This window comes from Tenrec ecaudatus, chromosome 4, assembly GCF_050624435.1.
Source record: "Tenrec ecaudatus isolate mTenEca1 chromosome 4, mTenEca1.hap1, whole genome shotgun sequence".
Lineage (NCBI taxonomy): Eukaryota > Metazoa > Chordata > Mammalia > Afrosoricida > Tenrecidae > Tenrec > Tenrec ecaudatus.
The window spans coordinates 75809228-75831512 of record NC_134533.1 but is presented as its reverse complement, the minus strand read 5'-3'; the positions used below and the strand labels follow the sequence as shown (position 1 = coordinate 75831512).

General features: G+C 48.0%; 1 protein-coding gene across 4 annotated transcripts in view; it reads left to right on the top strand.

The window, feature by feature from the left end:
- The window catches only part of TENM4 (teneurin transmembrane protein 4), a 913628-nt gene that overhangs the window by 474659 nt on the left and 416684 nt on the right, over window positions 1-22285 (top strand). The window lies entirely within an intron of this gene.

Sequence of the window (22285 nt, the reverse complement as noted above, 5' to 3'; positions counted from 1 at the left end):
CCAGGTTTCTACAGCACCTCCCACCCCATGAGAGAGAGACCCATGGCCCTGGGTGCAGACCCACCCACATAGTGCCTGGGTCGGGGGAGCGGAGATGAGCAGGGTCAGCCATGACTGTGGCTCCTGCAGCACTGTGACACCAGTACTGTCCTGATCCTGCCTGCAGCCTGCTTGTTCAGTCCCCAGCCTCCAGATTCTTGGCAGTCCTGGGAAGTTGCCCCGGGCTCTGTCCCACCTGAGTTTCCTGTGTTGTTCAGAGGACAGCTTCCAAACCAAACATGTGTCAGGGTGAAGTCACTGGACAGTGGTCCTTTCCCACCAGCTTCCCTGTGGCTTCCATACAGAGTGGGGAAGCCCTGGCTCTCCTCTCCTTGTGCCGTCCTGTCCCTGCAGAGAGCGGAAAGGGACAGTGGGGCCACGCACGTCCTCTTCTGGCAGCTCCCGGGGAACTCTGGTTCAGAGGAGTCCTCCTTGCTCTGGACCTTGCTGGCAGATCTCGGCCCTGCAGCAGCTGCTGGGTGGCAGTGCCATCCGCTCATGGTGTGTTATGCCTGTCTAATGTGGGACACCTTGCTGACTGGGGCTGATCCTAAGAGGGCCCCTGCTGGAGTCTGGCAATGAAGACGCAGCACGGAGAGAGGCAGAGCCTGGCAACAGCCCTGGCGTCTGGGGTGAGAGGGGAACGGCTGTGTTGGAAGCCCTGTAAGGTGGGGGGGAGTCAGCTGAGGCTCCCACACCCACAAGGGAGATGTGAGGGGGATTTGGACCTGCCAAGGCAGGTCCTACTACCCCTTCCTGGTGTCTAGCCCCAAAGGCAGGCACCTAGGGAGCCCTGCTTTTTCCAGGGGCAGGCAGGGAACAGGTCAAAGACAAGGGCAGGGTGTGGAGAGTGTGCCACTTACAAGGAGGCTCCAGCAGGGTTGTGAAGGACCCTGACCACACATGTGGGGTACAGCAGGAGACCAGGCAAGGTCAGGGGAAGTGGAGAAGTGGCTTCCCTCGGAAAGGCAGGTGCAGCAGAGCTCCACATGTCCATCCCAGCAGCCTTCCCAGAAGAGCCCGCTGTTTCCCTGGTTACCCTGTGCCCTTGTCCAGGGGTAGGGGAACAGCAGGGGCAGGGGACCGGCTTGGGGGATCAGGAGAAGGTGACACTAACAAGCCGGTCTCCATGCCCTGAACTGATTTGTGGACTGAGGCCTACAAATGGTATCAGATTAGGAGGCAAGAAGCCTGAGTTCTGGCCCCAGTTTCCGTCACTGGCCTGCGCTGTAGTGTTGGTGAACTACATCCCTTCTCTGGACCTCAATGCTTCTCTTACAAAAGGAAAATCTACCATGAGGATTTGCCTACTTGGGAACAAGACCCAGTGCAGTCAAGTCGATCGCTATCCACAACAAGGCTGTAGGGCAGAACAGAACCACCCCATCTAGTCCCGAAGCTATAAGCTCCAAGAAACCACATCTTTCTTCCGCAGAGCAGCTGGTGAACTTGACCCTTAGGTCTTGTAGTTATCACTGAGCACTGAACCACACTGTGCCCCTGGGGCTCCCCTTTCATGAGAATAGGCCTCGGGGTGGGGTGATCCTTAGGTTGGGAGTGGAGGGATCTTCTGTTGGTGCATGGATAGGGGTTGACGCTGGGTTGACCAAGTGTAAGCGGGATTCTCCACTGCAGCCCCAGAGCTTTTACTCTGCTAGTCTGCCTAGTGGTTATGGCTCCACCAGGAGAGGCAGATGCAGCTTTCCCCAGCACTTCTTGGCCACAGAATTCGTCATTCCCAGAGCCGCGACTGGGACTAGGATTCTAGGAAGCACTGTAGGCAGTAGCTGAGCTGAGGGATTGACAGACCTTCCTCGATGGAAAGATCTGGATTCAAAGTGCATGGTGACACACGTGGGATCTCGGTAGGCGTGAAAGAGCACAGGGTACTGACTAATGTGTCGTGTTTCCCCACGTGCAAGATCCTGCTCCCAGGTCTGGCTGGCATCTGTCTCTCCCCCAGCCCCTCATGTTTCCAAGTCAAAGGCTCTTTTCCAATGTACACTCTCTGACAGGGATGGAGTACCCAGTAAGCTAGGAAAGCCCGGGCCTCCCTGTGCTTTCTACTGACGTAATGTTTCCCCCCAGATGGGAAGCTATTCCCTATGATTAACCTTCCCTAAGTAAGCACAGTGAACCCACGCTTACCGTGCTCACTGAGTCATAAACGTGTGCCTGCTTACAGCCCTGGTCACAGTCTGGCCGCCCTCTGCAGCAAACTCTCTGTGCGTGCGTTCTTGCCATGGGACAGATGATCATTTTCCATCCACTCATCACAGAGGGACGCACGCACCGCCCACAGCATTCTCTATTCCCCGAGAGGTGAATGGCAGCCGAATTAAGCCTCTGTGGGGTGGTAATAGCATATCAGGCCCGCAGAAGGAGCTCCAGCCTTGCCGTTGGTAATGGCGTGGGAGGATGGCCACCAGCTCCCCAGCCAGGCCTCTCTTCTTACAGCACCTTCCTGCCCTCTCCAGCCATGGCACTCTGGGCTCGCTGTACTCAGGGCAGATGGCGGGCATAGGAGACCAGTGGGCAAATTAAACAAAAGACTCTGCCTCCATATCTCTTCCTGGCTTGGCCTCCCCAAACTCAACACGCACGCACCCAACCCATGTGCGTGCCCACAGGCAGGCAGGTCTACTTGCTCCCAGCTGGACTGTTAGCTCCAAAGCCTCCAGGATGGTCTGCACGACCCTCTCGGAGGGAGCCGCCGGAGCCCTGTGGGCGTGGTGGGCCATACGGTGGACAGCTCACTGCAAGAGCAGAAGGTAGAGTCCACCAGCCGCTCCTCCTCGGGAGAAAGAGGAGCTTCTATTCTCATAAAGATTTACGCCCTTGGGACCCCACAGGGGCCGTTCAGCTCTGGCCTTTTGTGTCACCATGAGGTGGAATTGGCTGGCACGCAGAGTTTGGTCTTTAGGTTTTGAGGAACTCGAGGGAGAAAAGTGAAGACGCAGGTGCAGGGTCTGTGGCACACTCAGCGGGAGCCAGACTCCATCATTCGCTCTTGGCTCCCCTACCCCTGTCCTTCCCTCAGCATCCTCTCCTGTCCTCCTTGCTCATCCATCCTCCTCTTTCTCTGATGGATCTTGACGTCACAGCAGGCCCAGGTCCCCTTCACTCACTAGCCAGCATGGCACAGTGTAACCAATTTTCAGTAAAGGGACCCCCACATTTGAGGGCCTACAATCTTCCAAATCGTCGTACACATAGGAGCTTCTTTAATCCTCATGACAACTCCATGGCATTCCCACTTCCCAGAGGAACTGAGGCTCCACCCAGGTGAAGCAGTGTGCACAGCTTCTATGACCATGAGGTAACAGCGCCTGGACTTGAACTCGGGTTTCTCTGACCTTAAGCCCTAAGTCCTTTGCCCCTGTCCGTGCCAATCAGCAAGTATATTAAATGTTCACGTGGGGCCAGCAAGTATGTGGGACCCGGTTCTCAGAGACCCTCCCCAGGTCCATGTGAAATGCAAAACATACGCCCCGGCAACCTCGAGGCACAGGAGCATTGACTGGTCCCCCATGCCCGCCTGGCGTTAGTCAGTAGTAGTTGTCAACAGTATTGATGGTGGCGGGAGCTTTGGCTGAGGTCACGGCGATGCCACACACAGCTGCCATCAATAATAACGTTTATGGGGTCCATGAAAGCCAATTTCTGCCCCTGAAGGTTAATGTCAGCAGCTTTCATGTCACTGCTTAATATCCAAAATAAATACAGAATTGACTGGGTGATGTAAATAAATCTTCTGTGGGACCTGGCAGGCAGAGCCAGCCCTTGGGGCCCTTGTGTTGAGTAGCGCAGGCAGGGTTGGTTGTGTGCTGCCCAGTGCATATGCCGCTAGTCAATGCATTTGAGAAACCGAATCTTGTGATGTAAACGGCATTCCCAACTACTGGGTCAGGCCGACACAGCGACTCTAGTGTAGATTCTGTGCCATCCTCTGACCGTGATGAGCTCCTTCGATGTGCCAGGCGGTATTCTAGCATCTAAATGGATAAAGGGAAGGAGGAGCGATCGCAAGTTGGTGGCCAGGGCTATGACTGAGAGGGAGCAGGCAGTGGGAAGGGCACCAGCTTCAGGGTCCATTGGGGAGACCTGGCCTCAAATTCTGACTACTGCACCAGGCCCCGGTGTTCTGCTCTAAGTCCAGTCCTTGTACCTCCCGGAGTGAGAACTCTTCTCATTTTACAAGCAGCACGCCATCGCCCTTCCTTAAAGGTTGCTGTGAGCCTCGGTTGGAGTGTTTGTGAATGTCGGGTCTGTGTGGATTTTTCTTGTTGTTTACTTTTTTATTATGAATCCAGTGAGGGCTTACACAATTCACACACATGTTGTAGCTCGTCCCTGATGGCAGTCCCCACCATGGACCATCAGTCATCCCACTTGCTCCCTGTATTTCCCATTGCCTTCCTCCTCCTTTCCCACCTCTCCTTGCTTTCTGGACTTTGCCCTGGGGGCAGTTACTACGCCTTTGACCTGCTGGATTGTGTTAGTATTTCCCTTCTAGACCAGCAGGTCTCAACCTGTGGGTTGTGACCCCTTTGGGGGCCGAATGACCCTTTCACAGGGGTTGCCCTATTCATAACAGTAGCAAAATGACAGTGATGAGGTAGCAACAAAAATGATTTTATGGTTGGGGTAGTGGGGGTCACCACACATGAGGAACTATATTAAAGGGTCGCAGCATTAGGAAGGTTGAGAACCACTGTTCTCGATCTCTTTACTATTGAGATGAAAATTAAAGGGGACAGGAGTGTGAATAATGAGGGAGAGGTGAGTTCAGCAGGCCTGGTGTTTTTTATGACTTTGAGCTTTGTCCCATAGTTCTCGCTCATTCTATGGGGCACCTGCTACTGTGATTCCTTTCAGGGCAGAGTATTTGCTTGTCTTCTTTGCTCCAGATGGGGAGAGAGCAATAGTTGCCTCTTAGATTTCCACTCAAGAACCTTTAAAACCACAGCGGCTCCTCACTGATGTAGAATGTAGACAGCTGATCGTCTGTGGGTTGTGTTATGCCAACTGACCTTGACCATCAAGACGATGGTCCTGACTGAGTCCCTTGGCCCAGTAACTCCTTCCCTCAAGGTGTTTAGTTATGGCTAAGAGGTTATCGTAACTTTGCCCTACGAAATTCATGAATACATGATTGCATCTAGTGACTATGCTGAAGATATTGGCAGCATATGTAAATACATATTTAGAAATATCCTTTACCAAACCTATATATTTTTGTGGGCATAGCCACGTTTTACTCACTTGTATGCATCTATGTATCCACTCACTGATTATTGTTGTTGCTGCTATTTCTGATTGTGTAGAAGAAGGTGCTTCACAATATTCATTGGAAAATGGAGTTCAAAGATCAGGGGTTTTTTCGATGAACTTGTTGAAGCCCCCTCAGATCGTTGCTTCATCTCTGTTGCCTCTAACTTTTATACCTTTCCCCGCGTTCACTTCTTTTGCCTCCATCACCGTATGCTGATATACTCTATTGTATAGTGCATTCCCTTCCATCCAAGTTAATATGTGTCTACTTTATCCATGACCCACCTTGCAATATGCAGAGGACATGACCTTGCTTCCTGAAAGCAAGGACGACTTGAAGCACTTGCTGATGGAGATCAAGGATTCCAGGCTACAGGGTGGGTTACAACTTGACGTAAAGAAAACCCAAATCCTCAGACGTGGACTAAGGGGTAACATCCTGAAAAATGGAGAAAAGCTCAGAGTTGGCAGGGATTTTTATTTTGCTTGAATTCCCAGTCAATATTCATGGATGCAGAAATCAATTGACATATGATATGGGTCAAATCTGCTGCACAAGACCTCTGCAAAGTGATGAAGAGAAAAGATGTCACTTTGGAGACCAACCCCCGAACCCAAGCCGTGGTATTTCCAATTGTCCATATGCCTGGAAACTGGACCATGAATAAGGAAGACAAAGAAGAACTGATGCATTTCAACCTGAAGTTTCCTTAGAAGAGACGAGAGTGAGATTTTTGTCTCATGTGCTTTGTGCATGTTATCAGGAGAAACCAAGGACAGCATGCTTGGTGAAGTGGAGGGTCAGCAAAACAGACCCTCATTGAGATGGATTTCCACAGTGGCAGTAAGACTGGGTTCAAACAACGATTGTGAGGATGGGCAGGACTGGGCAGTGTTGCCTTCTGCTGTGTGCAGGGTCTCTGTGAGCTAGAACTACTCAATCGTACCTCAATAAAAGCAGCCCTCTGGTTAGTGATTGACACTCCCTTCCCCAGTAACCATTAAGGAATGGTTCTTTTAGTGCAAAAACCCTAACTTGATTTTTTTGTAATGGTGCTCTCATACAGTATTTGTTCCTTTGTGGTTGACTAATTTCACTTAGTATATGGCATCCGGGTTTATCCATGGTCGGCACTTCCCAGACTCCGTGTCACACTTCAATGTTGCATACATTCTGTTGTGTGTATATGCAGTTTGTTCCTCCGTTCATCTACTGATGGACATTTGGTCATTTCCACCTTTTTGCTATTGTGAATCATGCTGTGATTAATGTGGGCGTCCATCAAGCTATTCATGGCATGACTCTTCTTTCTCTAGGATATATACCAAGTCGTGGGATTGCTGAATCACGTGGCATTTGTATTTCCATGGCTAACCTTTTAAGAAAAGCACCATACTGCTAAGACAGAGGTTGTACCATTTAACACCTCCACTAGCAACGTTGGAAGGTTCCAATTTTTTCAGACCCTGACCAGCATCTGCTGTTTTCTGTCAGTTGTTGTTTTCAAAAGTTTGTGATTAATGCTGGGCTGAGATGACATCTCATCTGTTTGCTAGCCAGAATGTTCTCTTTGATGAAGTTTCTGTTCTTTTTTTGTTTGTCTTTTGCCCAGTTTTAGATTGGATTATTTATCTTTTTGTTATTGAGGTATTCTATAAATTTCATAAATTAGTTCCTTGGCCCATATGTCTGCCAATCGTTTCCCTTCTGTAGGTCCTCTTTTTACTCTTTGGTGAAGCCTTTAGCTTTGTATTAATGTTTCATTTTTAATGGGTGCCGTTGTCTACTTTGTCTTCTGTGATTGAAGTTATATTTACGTTGGATAGTGCATTTAGGCCAGGTGTTAGGGTCTCTACATTTGTGCCTATTTTCTTTTGATGATTTTTATAATTTTAGGGTTTTTATTTAGTCATTAATGTCAAGTCATTTTTTGCATATGGCGTGTAGTATGGGTCTGGGTTCATTTTAATACAAATGGATATCCGGTTTCACCAGCACCATTTGTTCTTCACTGGTGCTTTGCTTATCCAGTGTCTCTTTCTTCCCCATATGATATTGGTGATAAGTTTTTCTCTTTAAAGAATGATATTGGAATCTGGGTTGGGATTGCATTCTATCTGTAGATCATTTTGCGCCATTTTGGCATTTTCACAACATTAATTCTTCCTATCCACGAACATGGTATATTCTCCCATGTAAGTAGGTCTCTCTTTGTTTCTGGGAGTAATGTTTTGTGGTTTTCTTTTTAGCAATCTTTTGTATTTCTGGTTAGATTTATCCCTAAGTATTCCAGCTTTGGGTGACTATTATAAATGCTATAATTTTTAAGATTTCCCCCCCCCCCCAGAATTCTCTGTTAGTGTAAAACATGGGTTTCCAAATTTATTTGACCTTCCACCCTTTTCAGAAAAACAATTTCTCAGTGCCCTCCCTCCTAGAAATTAAAACTTTGTACAAACGCCCGTAATCCATGATAAAGTGTAGGTATCTGCCTTTGCAGGCCCTCTGGACTGTTTCAGTGCCCTCCGACAGGATGGCATCACTGACTTTGGAAACACTGGCGGAAAGGAATATGACTGACTTCCGTACATTGACCTTTACACTGAATCTTTCAGTTAGTTACAGTAATTTTCTTCCTAGGTCTTTGGGATTTTCTTTGTATAACATCACATCATCTGCAAATAGAGATAGCTTCCCTTTTTTGCCAATTAATATGCCCTTTCTTTTCTTGCTGCATTGCTCTGGCTTTTTTTCAGAAAAAAATTCCCCAGTGCCTTCCTGGCAATTAAAAAACATTTGGACTATAACCTAATACTGTACTGAGACTCCCCATACATTAAATTGGGGAGGTGGTGAAGATCATCCTTGTCTGGTTCCTATTCACAGGCATGATGCTTTCAGGCTTTCTCTGTTGAGATTAATGTAGCCTATTATTTCATAAATTCCTTTAATAATGTTGAGAAATTTCCCTTCAACACCTGCTTTGTGGAGTGTTTTTATTGGGGTGGATTTGGGATTTGTCAAGTACCTTTTGTTTAGCAATTGATGTGATCAATGCCACAAATTCTGCCTTCTGTTGATTCAAGTCTATCCTTTGCTCATTCATGCATTGTCTATTTATGAAATCTTAGTGGATTCCTACATACTATTTTCATATGATTTCTAATTTTTATTTTGTCCATTCCTCCTGAATTTTTCTAGACTTTTGTCTTTGTTTTCCTTCATCGCTTTCAATTCATCGAAGGCACTTAAATATCTTCTGAATTTCTTACCCAGTAGCTCCAAAGCCATGTCTTCCTGCGAAGAGTGATCAGAATTTGTATGTTAGGCACTTGCTTGAGGCACTTGTCTGTCTGTGGGAGCTGAGGCTGTCTGTTATCTCTAGGGCTATTGTCTTTGCATTTAATTGGTGATTGTTGTTGGTGTGTCTTGCCCAGGTTTTATAGATTCAGAACACGTAGGTGCTCACTACCTTACACCTTAACACCGTACACCGTATACCTGGTGGATGTGTTCCTGCAGACCAGTTGAGGGCAGTTTGGGCTGGTGTTAGCCTTTCTCAATTATTGATTTAGTGATGCAGGAGTGGGCGATGGTCCTCATCCAGGGGATGGCGCTGCAGGGGGTGCAGGTCTGGGCACAGTTGCTTCCTGATCACCGTTGACCGAGTGCTGGCATGGTTCTGGGCAAGCAGAGCCAATGATCAGGCTGCTGCCATGGTCAGAAAATTTCAAAATGACCACACTTTGCCAGGTACGCTGACAGTACTGTTCTGTTTGCGTCTTTGTTCTGTGTTTTCATTCCGTTTCTTATATTGGCATTTGAGCTACTTCTTTATCCTTTTCTCTGAAACTCAGGGTTTCAGGATTATTGTCTGCATTCATTTCATTTGGTTTCTTCTGTCTTTGTTGTGGAAGGTCAGGGTAGCTTGTCTTTCTAGTCCACCATTTTTACATAGCATTCCTTCGTGTGTTTTATTCATTCCTGCTATTATTAATTTTTAAAAGAGCTCTGAGAGGACAGTAGAAGGAGGCATTCATTTTGCCCTGAGGATGCAGTGGCTCATTCCTTCATTCCACTCACATTGTGCACTTGGACTTGAAGAGGAGCAGGGTTTCGCTAAACAGAAGGGATCTGAGAGAGGCATTCCCAGTAGAGGGAATTGCATAAGCCATGGTGTGGAGACAGAAAGAGACATGATGGGTATAGGGAATAGTGAGAATTTTCTGTGTGCTTTAATCCCAAAGGTAAATTGCAAAATTCACCTAGGAGGGAAATATATATCATGGAAACAGAATCACAGTTACCCCCAAATTATCAAGCAGCCTGGTTGTCAAAAGGGAAATTATTGGTTAACCTAATTAGGCAGCCAAATTGCTTATTCAGGGTTAGCAGATGAAGTGAGCATCTCAAAGCACTGGGAGAAAAGAGCTCAGTAACAATTTAACTCAATTTATCCTCTACCTCCCTACCTTCATACCCAGAAGAGTTGGTTTTGAAAATTGATTCCCAGAGTGGTCAGATTACTGCAGCTGCATTGTGTATTGTTTCCCCTATTTTACACGGACTCCTGTCTTCCAGAAGACAGGCAGCCAGGCACTCATCAGTGATGGTCAGGATGCTGCTGTTAGGTGATGTCCAGTTGGTGCTGACTCAGAAGGACCCTACTTATGACAGAACAGAACACCACCAGCCCTGCGTCATGCTCACAATGGTTCTCATGCTTGAGCCCATTGTGCCAGCCACTGTGACCGTCCATCTCATTGAGGGCCGTCCTCTGCTTTACCACCCTTGATAGCCTGTTCCAGGCACTGGTCTCTGCTCCTAGCATGTGCAAAGTACATGCAGCAAAGTCTCACAATCCTGGCTTCTAAGGAGCATTCTGGCTATACTTCTTCTAAAACAGATTTGGATTTGTTTGTTTGTTTGTTTGTTTGTTTGTTGTTTGCAGGCCCCAGTCCTTTCAATATTCTTTGCCAGGCCCATAAGTCAAATGCATCAATTCTTCTTCTGGTTGTTTGTCAGCATCTGACTTTCACAGGCATATAGGGTGTTTGAAAATGCCAGGGCTTGGGTCAGGTGTACCTTGGTCCTCAAAGTACCATGCTTGATGATAGAGATAGAATCCCTATATTTACAAGTCTTCTGTCTCGGGAGCCAGCCCACATTCCTTTGCTGGAATGCTGAAGTGCCTGCTGTTTCCAGGGAATCAGGAGTTTAGTACTGGACTCTCCATGTAATGAGGCCTATGGGCCCTTGAATCCTAAAGAACATTGAGAAAAGCCTTGTAGAGTTGGAGCCCCTGAGAATCTGTGAGCGAGATGGGACCTTAAAGATAACAAATCCCTCTTTATTAGCATCCCCTTGTCTCTACCTAAGGAAGCAGGTTCTGAGAGGCTAGGTTGCACAGCCAGTCCGTGAAGGAGCCAGGATTTGAATCCACATCTGCTTTACTCCAGGACCCATTCTGTGTCTTGACCAGTGCATTCCAGGGTCTGCCTTCTGCCATAGAAGCGTGAACTCCATGAGGCTTGGGGGATGGTTCCAGCTGTGTCTAGAACACGGCCTCTTTATCAAAGTCAGCTGTGTCCAGTGACGAAACTGAATCCATGTCTACTTGAGCTGATGAGCACTAGAAATCATACCACATCACTTTCACAATAAGTTGGGTGTGTGGGTCTGGGTACTTCAGAGAAACAAATGCATAGAAACTCATGTATAAGAGAGAGTTTTAGATAAAGGTTAAGTACACATCAAGAAAACATCCCAACCCAGTGCTGCCCAAGCCCACAAGTCCAACATTAACCCATATGTCTGACACCAATCCACAAAGTCCTCCTCCATCTCACAAAACACACACAATGATGCCGACTGCAGGAGGAAAGCTGAGTCAGTGAATGTGTCAGCATCTCAGTGCTGGCAGGGGTCCCCACACGACTGCTCCAGCACCCAGGGCTGCATCATGGGGGTAAGTCCATGTCTAATGCTGTTTAAAAAATGAACGATTGTTCCTGGCCTCTTAAGAGGGACTTGTGGATGTCAATTCTTGTTCTTCGAGGACACCTCAGCACCAGATTCCGTCCTTTATGATGGACGGCAAGGCGGCTCTCAAATGTTCTCTCCTCCCCTTCCAATGTCCTTTCCTCTCCCCACCCCCCACCCCACCCCCCGACCCTGTCTCTGTTTTGTCTGGCAAGTTTGTGTGGGTTTGCTCAGGAGACCATGAAGTTAAGAACTTTACTTGTCAATGATTATGAGAGAGTAAGGCTTACTAATTAATATGCATTTATAAAGAACCCGATAGTGTGTCTGTGTCAATGATGATGGATCAGTCTATCAGGAAGGGGTTTTAATCCCAATGTATGGATGATGCAATTCAACTTGGGATCATGAAGCTATGCCTACTGTGGGACTGTTGAAATCCAAAGCCATGCTCTTCCCCATATTGCCTTGCTGAGACAGGGATGCAAGGCTAGCTGAGTGGATGACTGCCAGTGCTTTTGTGGGTTCACAAGGTAACGATATTCATGATCACCCAGCTTAAAACTAAAGAGTGACACTTAATAAGGCACATCTGTAAGTGCAAACCTGAACTTGACTGTCTAGGTGCGACTCTCAGCTCTATCACTTATTAGCTGCATTCACCTTGTATTACGCAAGAGAGCTTTCTCCATCTCTCCAGAACTCCCTTTCCCTCCCTGCAAAATGGGAATCATTCGAGTGTCTACCTCAGAGAGAAGTTGTGAAGTTTCAGTGAGCTAAGAGAGTTAACGTAGTTACAATAGTGCCTGGCACACAGCAAGTGCAATTTGCCATTATGATTATTAATTGCAAAATAGTTCACGATGTACAGTGTTTTCACATTGTGCTCAGTATTAGCAACCATGATGGGGTCCGCATCTGTCTCATTGCCACGTGAAAGTGCTCTGCGATCACGCGCCTGCGAAGTGAAGGAGGGAGGTGTCAATCCCAGGTCTGCCTCGTCCATGGCCACGCACTCACGCGCCTCACCCTGCCTCGCGTCTGGGCAGCTTGCTCTCGCCCCAGAAATCAGGGTGAAACGATGCTCTCCAAAGCCCCCCATCTCCCACTGGACTCGGTAGGGAGGAGCTCACAGAGCCACCTGCTCGAAGAGAACTGTCCTTTCCAACCAAGAGCCAGACCTTGATGTTTCTTGTGCGGACAGCGAATCTTCTTACCGCCGGCCCGCAGCCACCGGGCTCTCCTGGACCAAATGGCCTTCCTGAGACGCGCCGCCTTCAAGAGGGAAGTGAGGGGAAGAGAAACCAGGTTCAAAGAGCGCTGTAAGCAAAGGGAAGTGATGTGCCGTTTCGGCCTGGGCGGACAGGAGGCGTCATGCGCGTGGAGTGTGAAAGGGGACCGTGAAAGTGCAAAGGGGAGACTCTTCCGTGGGAACCATGTATGTGTGCTCCGTCAGAGGTGAGTCAGCACCTCAGAAGGAAGGCATTTTGGACCAGGCATGTCGCCCGCCCTGGATTCTCAACGGGAGGTGGGCACCGGCAAACCACGTCACCCAAAGGATTGACCTGTCTTTCTACCTGCTTTCACATTCATCAATCACTTAACCCCAGAGCATTGAAGGAGGTGGTTCTAAAGGCAATTTCACCTGGAAGAAAATATTGTGTCTTTTTTTTTATTAACACCCCCCATACACACACTAGATTTTAAAACCTGACAGCCGTCTACTACGGCACCTCGCCATCATAGCTCCCATTGTCGTTGCTGTTAATGGCGGTCAAGTCAGGTCCAACTCCGGATAACTCTCCGTGCAGCCGAGCCGGAGGAAATGCTGCCAACCGTGTATCTGCCCCGTGACCTTTGATTGGCTTGAGCTCAGTCTTGACAGCTCGTGTGTCAGTCCATCTCATGAGGGTCGCTCTTATTTTTACTGACTCAGATTCAAGAGGAGCCTCCGAGTCTGCAGATCCCTTTAATACCTACGATATCAGAACTTATCACCCCATTTCTCCATCAACGTCCCTCTGTCCGCAGCCTGACGTGGGACCCTCGCAGGCACCTCGGGACTTTGTGCCTGAGCTGGAGACCCTTGAGGTTTGCTGAATCGCTAGAAAAGAGCTACTGTAAATTTATCACAGCACAAGGTTACAACGTGAGATGGTGCCGGGGACAACGTTCTGAGAGAGACCAAGTGCCAGCTTCTGAGAGTCCTCCTTGTGTGGAATGACCGAGGGAGGGTCAATTCCCCCAGCACTAAGTTGTGTCGGTGTCCGAGGCTGGTCATGTGAGCTCCCTGGCTTAGTCCACATCCACATCCCAGCCAGTCAAAAGCAAAGCTGGAGAGCAGAAACCGCCATGCTCACACGGACATGTTAGCATTGTAAGCACCCTTACCATTTAGGGAGACTTTCCTATCAGCCTGGAGAGCAGGGCACCAGTTCTGTTCCCAGATGCCAGCCAAGACCCTGACACGCAGGCCCTTCTAAGGAGAGTGGTCTTGAGCCTGTTGCACGCTCTCTTCTGTGCAGCCTTGTTGACCACCGCCTGCATACTTCTCAGTTCTTTCTCGACTCATTATCTTTCATGCAGTAACACTTTTTAAAAATTATGCCTCGTTTATATATTTTTTATTTTTCCTGTGAATTAAGTGGGAGTGGGGCCGTTGCAGGTCAGGTGATCATTTTACATGAAGTAACTCTTACAGATGGATTAAAAACTTGAGCTGTAAAAACCTGCCCCATAAAGAAGACTCACTGCTGGTGTTCGTAATGAAAATGAAGAGAAAGTGAAATCGTGAATTTTAGGGGGAATACTTTAAAAAAAAATACTGCTTGATCTGTAGTGGGCTTGGTAATGTGGGGGTAGGAGGATGGAGGGAGGCGCTGAAACAAAATGACTGAACGATGCTCACATATATTCACCACCTGTGTTCCAGACGGGTGCTGGGGAGAGATGTATGTGGCTGGGTGTCTTAATAAACATCACAAAGAAGGCAAGAATGAAATGGGGCTAAAATTATAATTAATGGAGGCCGTCCCAGCAGGCAGGCGAAGGAGATGTCTGTTCATTGTCGTGGTTTGGGCACTGTGCGTGGTTCTGTCTGCGTTGGTAGTTAATTACAGAGTGATCTTATTTCTCTTAGATCTTAAGATAAGATCTTTGATCTTATTTCTCTTAGTCCATCACAGTCAGAGGGGCCTTCCCATGGACTTGTGTCAGGCTGACTCCTGGCTCTCGGGGTCTGCTCTTCTCATCCTAAACCAAAAGACAAGGGACTAGACCAAGCGTACTCAATCAGACATTTGTGTTCAGGACCTTCAGTGACCTGTGCTCACGAAAATAGCGCTGTCCAGGAACAATAATTCTGAAGATCACTATTTATTACAGCCAAGCAGCCATCTGAGTCTTTTAAAAGACACTTCTTCACATTTGACAAGGTTGGAATTTTAATTTTTTTACAGATGAAGAAATGAAGCCTTGAGTGGTTTCCCTAAAGGCCTTCCAGCTAAGAAATAGGAGAAGCTGGATTCAAACTCAGAGCTGCCTGGCTCTAGAGATGGAGATTTCCCCACCACGTCGGTGCCTGAGGACAGGCAGAGAGGCGGCGAGGCTGTTTGCTAAGGGTAACCCTAGTCCAAGGACGACAGCGCTCTGAGGGAAATCTGCACTGTGTCCGTAGGGACTTGGTGGCCCCCAAAGATACCACGACCCTCAGTAGCTCAGGCCCAGGAGGTGTGGCGACTCCTGGGAGCTTCTGGCAGCGTGAACTAACCCTGGTCTCCCCAGAGGAGGAAGGGGGTCTTGATCTGATTTTCTTTCTGTGCAGCTGGCTAATTAATATGAAAAAGAGCTGCCCATTATTGATTAACTTTGTACTATACCATGACTATATCTTAATGAAACTCAATACCTATGGTCCAAACCCGAGGTGAAACCTCTTAGTAGGGGTGATGGTTGACCTTGTCGTCTCCTTGAAACAGTCAGCACTGTTGATAAGAAGGGTGGGATCAACACACGTCCACAGCTCTTGGTCCGAGGCCCTGATTTTCTTCCAGTGGTGTATTTAGTATCGATCTAGATACCTTTTCACAATCTAGATAGATCTCGGCAAGACTATAGTTTATCAGTTGCAGTATAATTAGTGCTTGGGATAGAAACCCAGGACCAAAGCTACTACCTTAGAGTCAATTCCAATGCACAGTGACCCGGTATAGGGTTTTCCAAGACTGTCACGCTTTATGGGTGTAGGCAGCCTCATTTTTCTCCTTCAGAGCAACTGGTGGGTTTGAACTGCAGCCCAACACCTAACCCACAACACCACCAGGGCTCCAACTTGGCATATAAAATCCAGTAAATACATAGATTAGAGTGGGTTCTCTCTGCACCCTCATGAATGATCCGTCAGGCCCTGGTTTCGACACTGGATGAGCTCGCAAAGGGGAGGCCAAGCAGAGTGGAGCTCAATGTCGTTGTGGTTAGTTGCTATCGCATGTGACTCTGGGAGATGCTATGTGCAGCGGGAAGACCATCTCCGTGATCGCAGCTGTGTGTGAGTCTGGTGTCGTGGCTGTTGTACCCACCCTTCAGAGTGAAGGGTCCCCTTCTTTCTGGGGGGGTTCTCTACTTGAACTAATACAATGTCTTTTTCTAACCGCCTCCTGATGGTGTGTGCACATTAAGGGAGGTGAATTTTCTTGCTTCCAAAAACCATTCTGGTTGTGCTGCTACTAAGATTGATGTATTGGCTCTTTGGCAGTCCGTGTTCTAATCAATATCCTCTGCCGACCATGTGGTTAGGATGCATCAAACCTTCTCTGTCTTCTCGTTTCATTCTCCGACTCGCACATGCATGTGAGACCAGTGAAGAGGCCGTGCCGGAGCCGATGCTCCTTGGTTATCAAGGTGTCTGAGTAGCAGTTGACATTTTGAAGGAGGTCTTTGCGATCGATGTGGCCACAGCTGTGCATCATCTGAAGCGCCCGTGGCTGGTCATTTTTGATCAAGAAGCTAATATTCGGCAGATGCCTATTATCCCTGGTGGAATAGTGGTTGAGTGGGTCTGCCATCCACCAGGTCGGCAGTTCAAAGTCACAAGCCTGCTCTGCAGGAGAGAGATGTGGCCTTCTATTCTCATAAAGAGCTCCAGTCTCAGAAAAATCCCTGAGGTCGTTCTGCTCTGCCGTGTGGGATCTCTGGGAATCAGCACAGACTCAGGAGCAGTGAGTTTGGCTCAGGGTTTGATTCGATGCCCGAGGGCCCTGGGCGTGCTCCCAGTTCGTGTTCCACTGCTAATCTGCAGGTGGCCGGTGTGAACAGACCAGCAGCTCCAGGAGGCAAAGGTGTGGTGATGTGTTTCCGTAAGGGTTACAGCCAAGGGAGCCTCGGAGACAGCTCTCTGTAACGCATGAGGTGGCCGTGCCTCGGGATCAACTCAGCACCAGTGTGTTGGTTTTGTTCATTTTAAAATGTATCAGGTGCCAGGCACTTGAACCCACCACTGCTCCGGGTCCTGTCTCCTAGGGAAAGATGACATCAGAGTGGGCTAGGCTGTGACTCGCCATGCTGCCCTACAAAAGCCGGGCTGCAGCGTCTTCCTACTTCCTGTGTCCCTGGGCCACACCACCCACTGAGCACACATCTTAGGAATGCACGTAAGATGCATTGTATGATCATGGACGTCATGTGCCCATACAAGGGGGCTTCAGAAGGTTCATGGGAAAATTCCATGGTCTTTTCATTCCACTTTCCCATGACTCCGAAGCCCCCTGGTATGTTAGGCAGTATGTAAATGGCAAGTGGATGACCACATCCGTGCAATGCTGTTAGCATAGAATAAATACATGACAGTGTGCAGAGGACACGAGAACATGGGTTTCACTACACCGGAGGGTGCTTTTGTGTGTCTGCGCATGAGTGAAGGAGTGGGTAGGGATTTCTGCCCAACACTTGGTGTGTTTTAGAATCAGGCAGCAAGCAAAGGTGAAATCATTCCTCCTATTAAAATGGGGAAGAAAGGCTTTGGGGGCCTTTTTTTTAAACTAAAAAAAAACACCGCATCATCCAGTTAGTGGTTGTTAATTAGGAACAGGTCCCAGGGAAGCTGCTTCAGCAGCAGTGCCAAAAAATCACTCATTAACTGTCCGTGGCTGCCTGCCTCCGAGTTCAGCTTCTCTGCAGCTGGAGCCCCGGCCCCAGCAGGATCAGGGTCTTCCCACTCTGTACCGGTCAGTGTTGGGGGTGGGGAGGCCCACCGGACCCGCTTCCCTCTAAGAGAATCACCACGCTGCCGGAGGGAGGGGAAGACTTGGCGGAGCCCCACTGAGTGATGGGCTTCAGTCCAAGTATCTTTGCATCAAGCCAACCCCCCCCCCCCCGACTCCACCTATTCTGACCTCAGTCTGCCTCATCTTTCACCATAACCTTAACTCAGGTTCCAACTCCACGCGTGCTTCCGGCTCTCGGGTCATAACCTGTTCACAGCGTTGCCCGTGCCCGGTGCATGCTGCACTTGCTGCCCATCCACCTGTGCTTCCCTCAGAGGCAAGGGGGTACCAACAGGGGGTACCAGGAAATAAAGTTCTCCTGGGAAAGCTCTTACCAACTTTCTGCACCAGCAGTGGGTGATAGTTTGCATTGTGTGTGTGTGGGGGGGGAGGGGGAGGGTTGTTAATGTTTGTCAATGGAACTAAAATCCATGTAACTTAAAATTAGCCATTTGAAGTATAAAAGTTCATGGAATTCAGTGGTTCTCAACCTTCCTAATGCCACAACCCTTTAATGAAGTTCCTCATATTATGGTGACCCCCCAACTATAAAATTATTTTCATTGCTACTTCATCACTGTAATTTTGCTACCATTATGAATCCGGCGACTCCTGTGAAAGGGTCGTTTGACTCCCAAAGGGGTCACGACCCACAGGTTGAGAACTGCTGATTTACAGTGATCTGCAGCCACCACTTCTGTTTCCAAAGTATTTGCATCATCCCAAAGAAACCTTGTACCCATTAAATTGGCCACACCCAACTCCGGAGTCCCCCAGCAACCCAGTGGCAACTACCAATTTGCTTCTGGTTTCTATGGACTTGCCTCTACTGAATATTTCACAAGCGCGGACTTACACAAGAAGTGACCTATTTTTTCCGTCTCCTTTCGCTAAGCATGATGTGTTTTTAGGTTCATCCACATTGTTGGATGCAACAGTACTTCCTTATTTTTTAGTGCTGACAAATAGTCCGTTGTAGGTATATACCATAAGTTGTTTATTCATTCACTCATTGCTGAACACTTTGCTTCTGCCTAGTCAGAAATACAGGCAGTCAGTGACCAACAATGTATTCAAGACACACCGTCTCACACTTGCAATCCCTGGCTTTAAAATGTTAACTTTGGGGTCTGGCTGCTTGTGAGCGCAGTCGCCCCTTGGACAGCACTAGTTTCAAACGCGTGGGGTCTGCTTGTACGTGTTTGACACCACGGGACACTAAGTAGCTACCTGTGAGCAGCTGCTTTCTCTGCAGGAAATTGCCTATGGTGACCCAAAGTGATTTCTCCCACTTCTCCTCTATTTTTCATCTCGTTTAGTGCAGTGACATAAGCTACAGAAGCCACACAGGAACCATATGAGGTGCCACTAGCGAAGCTGGAAGTGTTCCCACCGAGCAGAGAAAAGTCATGACACTGAAAGAGCAGGTGGAGGGAGGGGGAGCGAGGGGAGTGGAGAATGAGGAGCTGATACCAAGGGCTCAAGTAGAAAGCAAATGTTTTGAGAATGATCAGGTAAACAAATGTTCATATGTGCTTGACACAATGGATGGATGGATGGATGGATGGATGGATGGATGGATGGATGGATGGAGATAAGCGTTGTACAAGTCCCCAATAAAATGAATAAATTAAAAATATTAAAATGAAATAGAAAAGGTTGAGTTGCTTGATAGGTACTATAGCTTGAAGTCTGCAGCTGCAGTTGCCCACCAATTTGAGATAAATGAAGCTAGCGTCAAGACCATTCTGATTAAAAACAAAAGGAAATTTGTGAAGCCGGTGCTGTTGCCAGCAGGCATGAAAAGCTTGCTGTACATAACATGTAGCATGCAAAATCTGTGTTCGTTGACTATGGCCATGGTAAAGCTCCTAGTCTGCAGTAGGCTGTGGGTAGTTAGGTGTGGGGGGTCACGTGCTGCACTCAGGTTTTCACTGTGCCTCTGGCACCGCTGACCTCCACGCTGCTCAAGGCCCGACTGTACTCTATCCTACGTACAGTGTTGCAGCATGCACTTTGCCGATGTTCTCATTATCTGTAAGCTGCTAGGTAACGTTTCCAACACCCAGAGACAGAGATTGGGTTTCGACAAGTACTGGTAATAAAATGCAATCATAATGAAAGCTGACGATGGACTCGCCACAGTGGACCCTGTCCTGAGTCAGGGACCACTTGTAGCACTGTCATGAACATATGTGTCCAAGTATTTCTTTAAGGGACTCTCTGGTGGAATAATTGTTTACGTATTTGACAGATAACTAAAGGGTGAATCGTCCAAACCTGTCAGAAGCTCCATGAGAGAATGATGAGGCAATCGACTTCTGTTAATATTTATCACCTTGGAAACCCAACCAGGGACATCTCTGCCTTGTCTACAGGTTCACTGTGAGACAAAATTGACTTGGTGGCAATGAGTATTCATTAAGTACCTGTATTTTTATTCTTTGGGGCATTTTCTGAGGAATGGAATTACAGAACCACGTGGTCTCACGCTGTTTTAAAGCATTGCTTGTAGCTCATGGAGGCTCTTCTTCCTTCCTGCCTGTCTTCCTTCTTTCCAGGTATTAAGTGCATTTTGAGGATGCACTAGCCTTGGGGGCTAGAGGATGCAGACTAAGTGAATCCAGCAAATATATGCTTCCTGCTCTAAGACAAGCAAGCAGTGAATTCCTCCACACACTAGGTCAGAGGTTCAAACCCACCAGCCACTGCACAGGATAAAGATGAGGCTGTGTTCCATCAAGATTTACAGCCTTAGAAACCATACATAGAGTCCCTATGAGTCAGCGCACGGGTTATTGGATGGCAGTGGGTGGGGTTTCTGGGTCGTACGGTAACTATGAAGGATCCTTGGTGACATGGTGGGTTATAAGTTGGACTGCTAATTTCAGAGTCATTAGTTCGAAGCCACTCTCTGATCTGAGGGAGAAAGATGCCAGGCTTTCTGCTCCCATCAAGATTTACAGTCTCAGAGACCCTACAAAGGGTCACTATGAGTCAGAACTGACTTGATAGCACTGGGGTTTTGGTTTTATGGTAACTCTTAGTTGAGTGAAAACGGAATAAACCTATTAGCCTAAAGGTTTCCAGTTTGAACCACCCGGTGGCACTGCAGAAAGAAGGAGAGGGGGGAAAATATCAGACAAGCTGTTGCCATAAACATTACAGCCAAAGAACCTCTAGAGAGTGGTTCTGCAGCCTGGGGTTGCTAAGCTGTTGCTGCGGTTAGGTGCCACTGAGTGGGCCCCCGCCCCATGAGCCTGTGTACAACACCATGAAAGGCCGGGCCGCCGTTCTGCACCAGGTCGGCGCCATCCTCACGATTGTTCTGTTTGAGTCCATTGTTGCAGCCACTGTGCCGGCCCATCGTGTTGAGAGTCTCCTTTTTCACCGCCCTTCCACTTTGCCAAGTATGTTAGTCCAGGTTGACTAGAGAAACAACTCCAGGGACGCTCATACATGTGTAAGAGAGAGCTTTATGTCAAAGAGCAATTGTACATTGAGAAAGCACCCCAGCCCAGTCCAGATCAAGTCAGTAAGTCTGATGTCAGCCTATGTGTTTGATATTAGTCCACAAATTCCTCTTTAGACTCGCATTGCCATTCGCAATGATGCCGAGTGCAGGAAGATCACAGGCTGGTGGGTGAAAAGTCTTGTGGATCCAGTGGTGGTGGAAGCATCTCAGTGTTGGTGTGGGTCTCCGCGTGACTCCTCCAGCTTTCTGAGTGTCTCAACAGCAGGAAAGTGAAGCAAAGTGTGTGGCCTACCTCCAGGTAGAACGAGAGGAAGTTCCCAGAATCCTCACTGAGAAGGCCATGCCCACAGGAGGCCTCATCAGGTGGTGACCTGATTGGCAGACTAGACTCCACTCGCATACTTGTTTATTGAGTTGACATGAAATTGTGTAACCACCCCACCAAGCATCATGTCCTTCTCCAGGGAATGGGCTCTCCTCATAACACATCCAAAGTGTGACCAAAAGTTTCACCATCCTTGCTTCCAGGAACATTCTGGCTTTACTTCTTCCAAGACAGACTTATCCATTGTTTTGGCAGTCTGTAGTACTGTAAATATTTTTCACCAGCACCATAATTTAAATGCATCCATTTTTCTTTAGTTGTTATAGTTGCCCCTGTTTTTCTATGTTAGAAAACTAAGCATCACAAAGACAAGGGATTTGCCTGAAGGCAAATAGCTAATGTGCCGGGCACGCACATTTGAGACATCAAAACCCACCATGTCTCCAGGACTAGATGCTCTCTCCTTTCACGGCCTGACAGAAGTCACAAGCAAACTTATAAATGTAAACTCACAGCCATCAACTCGATTCTGACTCCCACTGACCCTAGAGGACAGGATAGAACCTTCTTGTGGGGTTCCAACCTGTAAAACCTTCCCGGCGAGCCTGCCGCTTTCTCCCAAAGCTCTCTTCCAAATGACATAACCACAGATGGAAGAAACCATGTCAGTGGCAACGGAGACAGTTCCTAGGAATCATTGCTGTCCTTGCTTTGGTAGACGGCCCTACCGTCTCTCCCAACGAGTTGAGTTGTCCCGCTGTCCAGGTCCCTTACCCCGCTCCGTCCTCGTCACTGCCAACACGGTGTTCTTTCTCATCTGATTCGCCAGGTGCTTCTGGCTGGACAATTTCAGCTTGCTAAACAGTGATTTCAGAAACCTGTGACTTCAGATAATAGTCACTGTGTTTGCCTTTGTTTTCAAAAATAGG